Source organism: Myotis nattereri (assembly GCF_964212035.1).
Source record: "Myotis nattereri genome assembly, chromosome: 6".
NCBI classification, from domain to species: Eukaryota; Metazoa; Chordata; class Mammalia; order Chiroptera; family Vespertilionidae; genus Myotis; species Myotis nattereri.
The window spans coordinates 89,844,239-89,858,864 of NC_138081.1; the positions used below are offsets into that span (position 1 = coordinate 89,844,239).

General features: G+C 45.0%; 1 protein-coding gene across 2 annotated transcripts in view; it reads left to right on the plus strand.

The window, feature by feature from the left end:
• Window positions 1-14,626, plus strand: part of UST (uronyl 2-sulfotransferase) — a gene marked incomplete at its 5' end in the record, with an annotated part of 258,937 nt that overhangs the window by 167,611 nt on the left and 76,700 nt on the right. The gene's annotated exons all lie outside the window — the stretch shown is intronic.

The window sequence follows — 14,626 nt, forward strand, 5'->3', positions numbered from 1 at the left end:
AGAATTAAAAGGGACATTTCTCACTTATTTGTGACCTAAATTGACAAAAGCTTACTGAGTAGCTGAAAGCCTGATGTTAAGGAGGCTGAAATCCTGGTCTCTGTGGGCGAGAGAGCCCTTTGGGGTCATGCAGACCCATGCTGGGCTGTCAGCACAAACAAAGAGAGAGGAGAAAGTTATGGAGGGATCCGCGCACATCTATCTCCACTGCTGGAAACGAGCTCTGAGCCTGCACCCCCTGCTGAGGGGGCTGTGGCAGTATCTTGGTAGCTAAAGAAAGTAGTAGCATTAGTCACAGTTCTGGTACAATGTGAAAACTTCTGTTTTCTCACTTAATTTTTTAAAATGTAATAAAGGACGTGTTTGGAGGATGGGAGCACTTTTGGATGATGTGGAGTCTTATCCAGTGCTGCACATAGTTTTTGGATGAGCCAAGAGGAGAAACCAAGGCCTTTCCCTCACTACTCAGTATTTGCTCAACTACCCAATACTTCAATGGAATAGCTTGATGGCATATTTTAAAAGTGGTTTTTAGTTTTGATGGCAAAAACCCGAATCTTTTCCTTTAAACTGCATGTTATGAATATGGCTATATATTTTCTATTCATGAGTGTGTATTCAGAGTACAGAACTGCTGGCTGAGGAATAATGTTGACTCAGATCCTCTGTTTCTACTGGATCTCGATTAGCATTTACATCATCTTCTAAACGTACAGATCATAGTCCACTGAATCAAAATGTATTTCCAGGTTTCTGACTCAATAGCCATACTCAGAACATTAGAACCAAGTTATAGCAGAAGATGCTGGAAAACCAAAGACATGGAAACGAGTCTGATGAATCCTGCTCTTCAAGCATTAAAGTAGGTAGGAAGTAAATCCACAGTCTACCAGAAGATGAAAGGTGATTTGGAAAAATGAGCAAGTGGAGGGACTGTCCGGAGATCCAGAATGCCTGTGGAGTGGGGAGAGGCTGTTAATGAGGTGGTCAGGGAAGTCACGGAGGATGTGTAGTTTGAGCAACTGTCTGAATGAGAGATGAAGTTGGATACTGGTCAGCCAGAAGAGTATAGCTCCAGGTGGAGGGGGCAGCTAGGGCAAAGGCCTGCAGTAGGCACATGACATGTGTGGCTCATTCAAAGATCAGTATGGTAGAGCAGTATGGCTGGTATAGAGCGAGGGAGGGGTAGGGAGAGGGAAGTGGCAGGTGGTGAATTGAGAGAGGTGAGAGTTGGAGACAACAGATCATATAAGACCTTGGGAGCCACTGTGGTTACTGTAAGTGGGTTGGGAAGTAACATGAATGACCCCAAATGGAACACACTTTAATCAGTGACTCCTTCTCCTGAAACTCCACTGGAGAGCTGAGCCCTTCTCACAGCAGGAAATGCATCATCCCATCACTCTCAGCAGTTCCCCCCTTCTCTCTAGGAGTCAGGACTCCTCCCTACTTCTCTAGACCTACATGTCACTGACACCCAGATGCTTGTCCTGAGAGTCTCACAGGCTCCCACACTCAGAGTTTCCAGGGGGCTCCAGAGTAAATGTGATTTATGTGATGGTGACCTTGAGTTGGGCAGTGCACAACCTATACCACTGCATATGGAGGTCCAGATGGTCTTCTGTGCCCCCCCCCCCCCCCAAGGCTCTGTGCTGGCTCTTTTTTTTTTTTGGTGGTGGTGGTGGTGGTGGGGTGGGGGGTGGTAGAGTGTCTTAACTTTTCTCCTCTCCTCCCAACAATCTATCAGCTCTTTGAGGACAAGGTAGGGTCAGAGTTCCATCTATGTCCCTGGTACCCAGATGAGGTGCTGAAATAATGGAGACCTCAGTAGCACTCTATTTAGTCAATAAAATAAACAATGACAACAGAGCATGAATGTAGGAGTTGAGAGGAATTCTCTAGATTGTTCTACCCTGTCAAGTTTTGCTATCCTGTAAGTCACTCCACATAACAGTCTTTACACATTTACACAAAGAAGTTGTAATCATTAGGCAGAGAAGTTGTAAACATAAGAGGAAAAAGAATGCTTTAGTTTCTTTTAAAAATATGTTTTTATTGATTTTAGAGAGAAAGGAAGGGAGAGAGAGAGAGAACCATTGATGAGATAGAAACATCAATTGGCTGCCTCCCGCACGTCCCCCTCTGGGATTGAGCCTGAAACCTGGGCATGTGCCCTGACTAGGAATTGAACTGGATACCTCTTGGTGTCTGGGTTGACACTCCTCCACTGAGCCACACTAGCCAGGTGGTTTAGATTTTTTTTTTTTTCCAAAGCCCATAGAATGTTGAAAGTTGGAGGGGTGGTAAGTCTTCTATTTTGAGAGGCTGGTAGCTGGCTTTATGGTGCGATTTGAGAGATTCCAGGAAAATTCCCCCCTCCCCCCACCCTGGAATTCTACCCTTAAAGAGATTTGCAGGGGCCCCTTTCCACGTGTAAGCACTGCATCCTGGGAAGGGCCTGTGTCAGATGCGCTCATCAGATCATTCCTTGGCAAGGCCTCAGCAGGAGAGAGTGGGCTCCTCAAAGCAGCAGAGGCAGAAATCAGGGCGTAGGGGTGGGGGTGGGGGTGGGCCTGAGGGACACGTGACTCCTTTATGATCTGGCCCCAGCCTGACCCGGTTAGGAAGCTGTTTTCTTGTTCAAAGGATAGTTTGTTTATTTGGAAGAAGGCAGTCTATTGCCTTTCTTTTTAATAGCTGAAACTTTTTATTTCATCTCCCATTAAACCCTTGAAATAAAACGGCCCCCTGTCACAGCCTGTCCTCATTTTGGCAAGCCTGGGTGGTCAGTTGTTTGCCTCAAAAGAGGGTGTTGTTTGTGTCTCAGTGGGGTGTAGGGCAGCTGTGAGGAGACCACTGTCCCCTTGGGGAGGCCCTGCTGGGGTCGAGGGCCAGAGAGGGGACCTACAGGGTGTCCCCTCTACCAAGCAGGCAGGCGCCCTCGGGGCGCCGTGCCATGAGGCCTCTCCCTTGCACACTGTATGCACAGAGTCATCGGGGTGGCCCGAAATGGGTCTACTGACGTACCCGCATTATTCCAGATCTCAGTGCTCTGAAGCCACTCGTTTTATCCAGTTGCCAAAAACCAGGCAGCTCTGCTCCTGGCCCTGAGCCTCGCAGAGCTGCTTAGCATACAGCTGAGAGAGGCCAGGGCCTGAGCCCACTCAGGGGGTGAAATAATATCATCTTGTGATGCTGGGTGGTTTGGGAGAACATGGAAAGGGGTAAAGTAATCCCAGGATTTGCAGGGTCCCTGGAGGCCACAGGTGCAGGAATGGGGCCTGGGTTGAGGGGTGGCTTCGGGGCCCCACCAGGTGTGGAAGCCAGGCCTCCTGATTCTACAACTGTGTTGTTTGGTCACTCGGACTTTACGCTGGACTTCCTGAATGGTAAAGGGGGACCTGGACTGCGCCAAGTTCCATGCGTTTTTGAGCAAAATGATTTTGTCTGACACCATCTGTACATCCTACAAAGACATAGCTGTTATAGAAATGGTGGTGTTTTGTGTTTTTTTTTTTGTTTTTCCAAATGTGCAAGCATCTTATAGCTGTTCTCCATATTTTCTGGAAACAATTAGATTTTCTACATGTTTCCAATTCTTTCCAAACCATTCTTCATATGTATTTCCCAAAAAAATCATCTTCACATGTATTCTTGCTAGAATGGATACTAATTCATCTTTTAGCAGCCACAGTGTGAAAAGGCGGTTCTCCTAGGCTCATTTCTCGGAGTTCAGAACCTGAAACCTGGCTCAGATGCCCAGGTGGCTGCCTCCCTCGTGGTGTAGAAATGACCAGGTGAGGCAGATCCAAGCCCAGGACACTTGGATGTGCCCCAGCCCGTGAGCCTCTTCTCCAGCTGCAGTCCAGGCTTCTTTATTCCCAGCTGAGAAATACCTGGCACCCTGAGCCCAGCTGATGAGAGAATGAATGACTGCTAATGAAAAGCAACTGTTGTGACTTCAGAGCGAGGGAGAGCATCTCATTCCTGCTGAAGCCACTCTCGTTCCCAGTCACTGAGTTTCCCTGAAAATGCATTTCTTATGCTGCCATTTCCACTCAGTCAATGGCACATGTGTGGCTGATGCCTGCTATTCTCTTAAAACCCCGTCCTTAGGAAGCAAATGCCCCAAAATGTCAAGGTGGGCTCCTTACCTGAACTTCCTGCCACTTTTCTGTTGGATCTCCATTGGAAGAGCGGGAAGAGAGAGAGGAAATTTTTCCAGGGAGAAAACTGCCACTGGGATACTGTTTATTCAGCTTGGCTATAAAGATGGAAAGTAATGCATGTTTAAAAGAAAAGATGCGTAATTTACAGCTTCTTACTTCATAAAGAATTCAGTGAATCATGTTGGCCTAGTTGGATTCTGGAAAAACCTGAAATGTGTCCAGAGTCAGGGAAGGTTTGCAGAAAGCTGTGCATTTCCATCTGCTTGAAAGTTTTGGATTTTGAGGGTTCTTTAGCTGTGGATGTATATATATATATATGAAATACTCGTTTCTGGAAATTTCCACTGTTCTGACGGGCTGCTGCTGTCCTGTGAATGAAACCTCAGGCTGTGCTTCTGTCCCTAACGCATCACTTTTCTTAAAGAAAACAAATAAGGGATTTGGATGATCTGCTTTTTAAGTGTTTTAGCAATATCTGTGTTTTCCACATCCTCGAAGGTAAAAAAGTAATGTTCTTTGTCTCCAACTGGTTGGCATTTGGTTTATGGTTGGAGCCTGAGACAGTGGCCTTGGTCATGGTGTGCTTAGGTGCCCTTCTCAGCAGCCCTAGGTGATTCAGCCTCTACGGACCTTACTGTTCTCATCTGTACAATGGGGCCATATCACCTACCTTGCTTCTGTCCTAGGGGTGGCAGGAGAAAAAATTGAACACTCTACGCAGAAGTGCTCTGGAAGTTCAAACTTTCCTAAAGTTTTGGCAGGACGCTTCCATCCTTGGCTCTGTCAGTGGCTCCATGTGACCTAAAGGGACCGTTTTTCTGATGAAGGTGGGGGTTCTCTTCCCTGGGGAGCAGGAGCTGCACTTCTCATGTGGCTCAGGCAGTGTTGGGCCGTGCCCTGAACCTCAGCTCCACCTTTGCTGAGATCTCAAATGGCCCCGCTAGACCCCGTCCCCTGGGCATTCGTTTCTAAGGAAACTGCTTCTCTTTGTGTTCCCAACAGCTGGAGATGCGTTTTGATCCCCGTCTGCTGGCATGCATTTGTCCCGAGTTTATTTACTTGGAAACCTCAGCTGGAGTAGGCGCAGGGCTGTAGAGCTGAGGAAGTAGCACAGCCTCACCCCCACCCACGGGTGGAGGAGAAAGGTGCCAGGGGCCCGGATGCTCTGAAAGACAATGGAGCCCCCACCTGAGAGAAGTGCCCTTGAAATTGATTTGTCCTGAGGTGTGTTGAAAGCAGGGTCCCAGGTGTTTTAAAACCAAAGAACACTCTGGGGTTTAGCAATATTTGGGAGCTTCCAGGAAACACAGAAGGTGATGTGTGTGGCAGGAAGAGAGGCAGAAGGAGCTTAGGAAACAACAAAGAGATTTTGGATAAAAGGAGAGGCCCGAGGGAGCAGCCAGCTTGGAGCCTAGGAAGGGGAGAACTGAACGCCACCAGCCACCACCCAAGAGGCCACCAGTAACCACAGCTGCGTGCGTGGCTTGCTGTGGGGCGGCATGCTTTCCCCAGGTGAGCTCATTCACCCCACAGCATCCCTGGTGTAGGCAGTCGAGCTGATTCCTTTCTGGAGGCAGGAGGGGATGACCCATGTCCTCATTCTTTTGGGCGGTTGGCAGAATTTGTGTCCTGTGGTTGTAGGACTGACGTCTTATTTTCTTGCTGGTCATCCACTGAGCACCATTCCCATTTTCTAGAAGATCTGCATTTCCTAAAATGTGGCCCCCTTCCTCCATCCTCAAAGCAACCAGTGGTGGGGTGAGTCCCTCATGTTTCAGATCTTTCCTCCTTTTATCTCACATGCGTAAGCCAGATGGGAAGGGTTCTCCACTTTTAAGGATTTCTGTGACTAGATTGCCCCCCACCCCCAGATAATCCAGGATAATTTCCCCATTTCAAAGACTGAACCCTTAATCACTTCTGCAAAATCAGTTTTGCCCCACAAAGTCCTCCATTTACACATCTCAGGGATCAGTGTATGGACAGCTCTGGGGCCCATTATTTGCCTACCACGGTGTCACCAAAGACTGCTTCCTCAGCAGGGCCTGAAGGGACTGTGGAGGGAGTGTGAGCATGACAGACATTTTGAACTTGGCCTGTCCCATCCACTGATAGAGAGCCCATATCTGCTTCCTATCATGCCATGCTGCCATGCAGTGGTGCCAAACTGTGGCTTTCCTGTCCCTTGTCTGAAAAACGAAGTGGCCACTCATACAGTTTGTTTTTTCTCCTTCTGCTAGTGACCCATTCATCCACCCATTTTTTCATTCACGTTCATTCATTTCACTAAGTATTTATTTAGTACTTTCTGTGTGACAGGCACTATAGGAGGAACTGGAGATAAAAATGTTGAGCAAATATAGATTCTGGGTCTGTCCTCAAGGAGCTCAGACAGGTATTAACCCAAAACTGCACAAATGCATGTGAAATGGATGCTGCAGCACATCCTATGAAGCTGAGAGACGTGGCACTGTCCAGGCAGAGAGTGGGCAGGTAGCAAGTCTCTGGGTCAGAGAAGTGATGGTTGAACTTAGACCTGAAGGAAAAGAGGTGAAGGAAGAACATCCAGACACAGGGAACAGCACATCCAAAGGGCCTGTGGCAAGGGGGACACGGTGAGCATGGGGAAGAGCCGGGGGGGAGGAAAGCCCTGAGTCACTCATGCGGGCAGGTGGAGACAGGCCCCCCAGAGCCCCCCAGGCCCTATTGAGGAGCACTGGGGAGGCCCTAACGGGTTTCAAACAAGGAGGCATGTTTACCTGGGATCCTTGAGCTTTTACATTGTGAAAGCAGTACTGCAGCTACAACATACAGAGTAGAGGGGTTCTGAGGGCAGCCTGGTTAATTCGAGGCTTCTGCCGTGATCCAAGGGCAAGTCAAATCAGGGAGCTGGTGTTTATGGAGCACTGGCCCCGTTCCAGGAGCAGCTCCAGTGGGGGCAGAGGTGGGGATGGGGGAGCAGTGACAAACAAATGCAAGACACTGCACTGTCCTCCCAGTGGCTAACTGCCTGGCTCGCAACACAAGGCCCGAACTCGAAAGGCCTACACAACAAGGAGAGGGATGATGGCTCAGGGCAGCAGCTCAGGGGTTGTCATGGGTTGGGGGACATGTTTAATCAGCAAAAGAATGATGCAGACCCTCACCACCTGAGAGCTCAGGTGAAGAAAGAAATCAGTGGGAGATGGGGTCGTCAGGGGAAGCTTCCCAGCTGAAGTGGGCACTCAGCCTTTAGGGACAAATGCAGATTGAGGCAGGGGTAAGGGTCCAGGGGCCCCAGGAAGCGGAGTGTCTGTGAAAAGCCTGAGAGACGGAGGCTTGCTCTCTGGTGAGCAGCCCAGCTCAGCTGGAACGGAGGGCCCAGGGAAGCCAGGAGCTTCGGGGCAGGGAAGCAGTTCTCCAGATGTCCCGAGGAGGGGAAGCAACTGGGCCGCTGGCTGCCAGATCAGGTTCGCCTGACCTGCTTTCTCCACTGAAGGTCCCATCGGGGGCATCAAACCCAGGCCTGCAGAGCACAGCCAGGTGCATCCTGCTGGCTGCCACCTGTCAGCTGAGCTCATCTTCTCAGGACCCCGCCCTCACTGTGAGTCACTGGCTCAGCCGGGCTGCAGCTGCCTCCTCTCTGGGCTCAGCCTTGTGCCCCTGCTGGGACAGGTGGCTCTATTTACCAAGGCGGTGCTGCTCAGCCTGGCAGCTCATGAATCACCTGGGGGCTTTAGAAACTACACATGCCTGTGTCCCACACCCAGGGGCTCTGGATTAAGTGGTCAGGGGTGCAGCCTGGGCTTTGGGAATTTTTTAAAGCTCCTGAAGTGATGCCAATGTGTAGCTAAGTAAGACTGAGCCACTAAGGAGTGGCACCCATCCAGTCTGGGCTGTATTAGCAGGGGCTGTGTTCACTGACAGACACACCTCCCGAATATCTTCTAGAAGCTTACTTTCCGTGTCCTCTGCCCACTTGCAAAAAGCTACATTTGACCTCCCCTCAGAAAAGTATCTATTTGTTAGGCTTTTAACAGACATGTGCAAATAAATGCAAGGTTTCCTGTACTTATGAATACTCGATACATGTCTTAAGTTAGGCTTTCTTCTAATTTGGAGTGGGTAATATTTTTTTATACAGAAACCAAAGAGTATATTATACTGTGCATTTAAGATCTCGCTTCAGGAAGCTGAGCTTTTGGCAATGAGACAGGGAATGAACACTTCAGTAAATAAAATATTTTAGCATGAGGCCGTATTTTTATTTAGTCGATGAAGCACTGGAAACCCATTGCCATCTCTTCAAAGAGACACGTGTCACTCTTTAAATACAGGCTAGTTCATCCAGAATACATATAAATGCTAAATTCAAAGACCCGTGAAACAGAACCACATTTTTACATTTCCTGCAGCCAGGAAATAATGTTTAAAATAATGTTCTTTAAATGCAGTCAGGGAGCTTGCTTTCAAAGAAGCTGCGGAGTGAAGTTTCATATAAATTGCAAAGCTAATGCCTCAATTGATACGTGTTAACATTTTGAATTTCAGACGCTGTACTTGTTTCTCAGAACCTGCCACACCACTATCGTTGTCCTCCATTTGCTTTGCCAAATTATAATTCTTTTTTCTCCACTTAACTGTTTAGCATACACAGCAAAAAATCCCCAAAGGTGGAATCACCTCCAAACATGTTCTTAAAAAAATATTTTGCAGAGTCTGAAGACAGATAGGAAAAGTCAGTGGAAACATCTAAGAGATTTATTGGAATCTCAGCTTGAATTCAAATTGCAAGTACTTACGAAAGTGTCAATATTAACACGAAATAGCTGGCAGTCTTTCTAATAAATGTAAATTGAATTAGCTAGTGCGTGATTGGAAAAATGCTTGCTTTGCTTAGGCTGTCTCAAAACAAGTCTCGGATCTGTTAGCTATGGCAGCCTTGCCCTCTAATGGCTGGAAATTGAAGGGCAAGACCAAGTCCTTTTTTTTCTTTCCTAGTTTTATTGACATATCTCTCTGTATGACTAAAAACTTTTGACTACAAAGAGGATAGACACTAAAAAGAGGGAATGGCCGACCATTTAGCACCATATTACAGCACGGGCACACTGTAGATGTTAGAATGAACATGCCCTTAAAAGGCGATAGCTAATAGGGGCAGAGGCCCCACGCATGCTCAGTGCCTTGGAGCTTCAGGGCCATCTCCCACAGAAATCCGTATTATACAGATATCTGATCTCCTGAAATGCAATGGAAAGGTCCAAGTCATCATAATATGAAAACATTTAAGTGCCTGTGAAAGTTATAGAATAACCAAGCCTGCAAGTTGGGAAGGGCCTGGCTCATAATCGGCTGGTTCTGCAGAGCACACTTAGCAAAGCACTTAGTTCCCTTTCAGGATTGACTAATGAGTGTCACAGACATGGGGTCGGGCAGGAATCTAATAGGAAGTTTGATTTTATCCCATGTGACATTTTCATTGATTTAGGAAAGCGGCCAGGGATGAATGGGTCAGCCAGCTCTAGGCATGGGCCATGTTTTCTCTGACTCTAAATCCTATTCATGGTTGAATGAAAGAATTGTAACCAAAACCTACACAGTTGTATGACAAATACAGCTTTAAACAAACAGCTCTGCATGTCATATTGCAAAGTTAAAACACAATGGAATTGTATCAACATTCAACTAGATGTTTCTATACTCATTCCCTATGAAAGAGGAGGTAACCCTGGTGTGACTTTTATAGTAAGATGGCTGCCCCTTCGCCACCTGTGAACTTAAACACTCACTTTCAGTTTTTAAAATAAACGAACCTGTTAGAGATTAGAGAAGGAATCAACAGATGCATAAAAGAAAGTTACCAAGTTCAGTAAGAGATGGAGGAAACTATGATGACAGTGAAGCTCGGATATAATTATGCCATTCCATATCTGATCCCTAGTAATAAAAACCCTGCAAGATGAACAGAAGTGACCTAAACCCAGGCAATCAGATTAGCTTCGACCAACTTTGATTACTGTTAATCTTTATTTCTCCAGGTAATTATAATTCCTTGTGGATTACATTTATTTTTTACTAGTTAACATATAGCTTCCTAAATCCTTCACATTGTTTCATGTTTGTATAGGTCTTATATTTTTAACTAAAATGTAATTCTCTCTGATAATAGGACATGATCTTTTATAACCTTAGCACCCCTCACCACTCCCTGGGTGACATCTGGCCCAGCCCCCAGGTACAAAGTGTACAGAGAATAGTGATGTTTGCCTCTTCTCCCTACTTGCACACCCAACTTCAGTACAATTTGAACACCTATAGTGCTGGAAATAGCTGTGTAAGGTGGGTGTGTGTTCCTACTTCCTGCTTCTACCCCACACAGAGATATCCATCTCCTCCTCTGTTCCCTTATCAGTGAGTGGTACCCTATCTAGTCAGTCATCCCCACCTGCTTTCTCTCCCCAACCTCTCAACTATCTTAGCCAGCATCTTAGCCTGGAATCCTCCTGAAAGGCAAGGGTTTGGGACAAAGGTGTTAGAATTTGGACAGTGATCCCAGGACTGGAGTAATGGAGAGAGAAACAGGGAAGGACAATACAAAAGGGTGTCCTCACATTGGTCACTTCTGGGAAACCAAGGCTCAAGCCTGCTAGGACTCTGTGAGGACAGCGTAGGATTCCCAGAGAATTCTTTCCTGCTCGAGGAAAGAAAGAGGGGAACATTTATCCATTCATCTCATCCTTCCTTGTCCAGCTTGCCCCATGAAGCCTTAACTCCCCAACATCGGGACTCTGCACATGTGTGTGCCACATGGGTTCCTATGGCTGCCCCAGGGGGAACAGAAAGCAGGGATATGTCCAGCTGCCGAGGCAGGTTGCTCTTGGGTTACCTCTGTGTGAGTCTTGTGGCTGCAGCAATAGCTGGAGGCAAAAGTGGCCAAGAGGACACGAGGCAGGGCATGAGTGTCGAGCTGTAAAACTTGTTGCTTCTGTCCCCTTAACTTCTCTCAGATCAATTCCTATCAGTGATCATCAGTAAAGATCTCTCACTTTTTACCCAGATATCTGCAAAAGCCTCGTGCACGATCAACCTGTCTCCAATTCATCATCTTCTAACCCATAGTCAAAGTATTCGGTGAACAAATCTGATATCGCCATTCACCTGCTTAAAACTCTTATTTCTATTCCCTAAGTGTAATATTAGCTATTGATGCTATTATGATAGTATCATTGTCATTTGATCAAAACATATACATCTGTGAACCTACAATTATCTTATTAAAAATTTCAGTTAAAATACACATCACAAGCATTAGAGAAGGGGTTGGTTAGTCAATAAATAGAGTAGGAAAAATGGAAATGAGAATGTGCCTGTTCTGGAAAGAAGATGTGAGAAGCTTGGTTTGATTAGCAGTTATTTGGGAAAGCAGTAAGTGGGGGCTGGAGGGATAGGTCCAGATTATTGGGAGTGAGATCCACAGAAAGAACTTGAGAATTCATCACAGAAGGCAGGAGTCACCAAGCTTCTCAAGCAAGGAATTAAATGACATTGTGAAGTGCTGCTTTTAAGTTGTGTTACACTGAGAAAGTCCTTCTTTCCTGTGAAACTATTTTTTAAAACTTTCTTCATAGTGTCTTGCAGGGTTTTTATTGTAATTCATATTGTTTAAATTAAAATATTTGATCCATCTGAAATTTATCTTGCTGTCAGGTGTAGCATATCAGTCCAGGTTCTTTTTCTCCCAGATGGCTAACAAGTTATTCCAACATTTATAGAATAATTCATCTTTTCCACACTAATCTAAAGTGTCACCTTTATTATATAATAAATCCTTATTTTTGGAGGAATCTCCTGTTTGACTTTTTATTTTGTTCCATTGACCTGTGTCTTTAGGTAAGTAACAAACAATTACATATATTACTAGAGGCCCGGTGCACGAAATTTGTGCTCGGGTAGGGTCCCTAGGCCTGGCTTGCTATCAGGGCTGATTGAGTCCTTCTGGCTGTCAGCCAAGGCCTTCCTTCATTCCACGCCAGCCCCTGGTGGTCAGCACAAGTAATAGCGAGCAATTGAACTCCCAGTCTCCTGGTCAAACTCCCAAGGGGACACTTTGCCTATTAGCCTTTTATATATATAGATATGTGTGTTTTTACATGTGTAAACTAATATAGAATTATGTACTATACATTTATTATATACTATATAATAATATCAGTAATACAATTGTGCAATACACAATAACTATTATATAATATGTAATTTATTTCTGATAGGGTCTAATCTCTTCTTATTAACCTTTCCCTCAGTTGTCCTAACTCTTTGTCTTTGTTAATTTTTCATAGAAACTTAAAGCCCCAGCTTGTTCAGCTCCCCTCTCGCCACGTACATGCCCAGAAAACCCTATTGATATTCATTGAGTTCACATTAAATTTTAGATGAATGAGAATTGGCATCTTCATAGTGTGTCTTATTATTTGAGCATGTATTTTGCTTTTCCATTTATTCAGAACTTCTGTTGTATCCCTTGAGAGTGTTTTAAAGTTTTCTTTATTTAGAGCTGGCACGGTTCTTAAGTTTGCCTCTAGGTGTTTTATCTTTTGTTGTTGTTTTGCTATTGCTGCATATTAGTATACTGTGATTAATTTCGGTATATTATTTTTAACTCAACCACCTCACTGAATTTTCTTACTGATTGTCCATAGATTTTTCAGGAGATTCTACTGAGTTTGCCAGCTAATAATGATAATCTTTTCTTTCTTTTCTCCAATTTTTATAAGTCTTGTCCAGCTATTTTTGTTAATATCTCTACAACCATAATAAATATAACGGTGATAAGAATTGGTTCCTTATTCAAGCCAGATAATTGAAATAAAAATTAAATTTCCAATTTTGGACTTTTGTTCATTTCTAGTTTTGGGGGGTGTTTTTTCCTACTACAATGTAAGATCCAGACTTTGGGGAATTTCATTTCTGGGAAACTATATGCAGCATAAATCTCAGTATCTAATGATATAAAACCCTAAAGAAAAAGACCAAAAAAAAAAAATCCTTAACCCTCCACCATCACCCACTTGTAACTTAGATGTCATTATTAATAACCCACCAAGCCCAGAGTGGTTGCATGCTCAATAGCCTGTTTGGCTGGCTCAGTGAGACAGAGATATCATGCTAGTGGGAAGTTCAATATTGGAGTCCTTTCTGGAGGTCGCTGGGCTGATGTTATATTGTTCCTTTTCCCACGGGTGCGGTTTTTCTGGCAGTCAGTTCCTAGTGACCACATTTAATAAACTGTAATAAATGCAAAATAGATTTATTACAATTTTGCAATACAAAGGAAAGATGAAAAAACAATTAGAGGCTGAAGGTGGAATCAGATACACATTTTGCTTTGCTTTTAATTATGAGCGAATGTAAAAATCAAGATCATCCTTGGCTAGGTCCGGCCAGTCTCTGATACCAAGGCCACGTGTCTTCCCGACTCTTTGACCCTTCTGGCTGTTACAGAAGGACTGAAGAAGCCTTTGAAGCGAACCTGAGCACACCTGACATTGGAAAGGTGACGAATCTTTGATGAGGACTCTGTACTTCAAGAGATTTCAGTCCATTCATTTAAATACAAGTGTGGGAATAAATAAGCCAACATCCTGGCTTATAGACACTTGGGGGGGACTGTGTTTCTTGTTGAAGTTTCAGATTTGAGAAGCCCTGTGGGAGAAATGTCCAAGCCACACCCCCTTCTTATCATGCCCACTCCTAGCCCTTTGTGGTTGCAAACCTGCTGGGTAACGGAGACTGGCACTTCTCCTTTATTTCTGGAAACTGAGTGAAGTGAGGGAATAAACCTTCTCACTTGAATTGTAATAACCCTGATCATTTATGCGACTTAATACATATCTGAGACTTTAACTTTGTCGTTTCCAGCTGCTCCCTTCATTACATCTAGATCATTCATGTCAATTAGTGTGTGCCTTTCACCTTTATGAGCAAACCCCAAACATGAAAGCCCAGGTAATCTTTATTTATTTGGAATGGTGGGTTCTGTTTCTGGCCCTTCCTAGATGGCTCCTCCAGTCTCACAATATATCTTTTTTTAAAAATATATATTGTATTGATTTTTTTTTTTTTTTTACAGAGAGGAAGGGAGAGGGATAGAGAGAAACATCGATGAGAGAGAAATGTCAATCAGCTGCCTCCTCCACACCCACCCCCCCCCCACCCCCCTCACTGGGATGTGCCCGCAACCAAGGTACATGCCCTTGACTGGAATCGAACCTGGGACCCTTCAGTCCACAGGTCAACACTCTATCCACTGAGCCAAACCGGTTAGGGCAGTGGTTCTCAACCTGTGGGTCGCGACTCCTTTGAGGGTCAAACGACCCTTTCACAAGGGTCACCTAAGACCATCGGAAAAGACATATATGATTACATATTGTTTTGTGATTAATCACTATGCTTTAATTATGTTCAATTTGTAACAA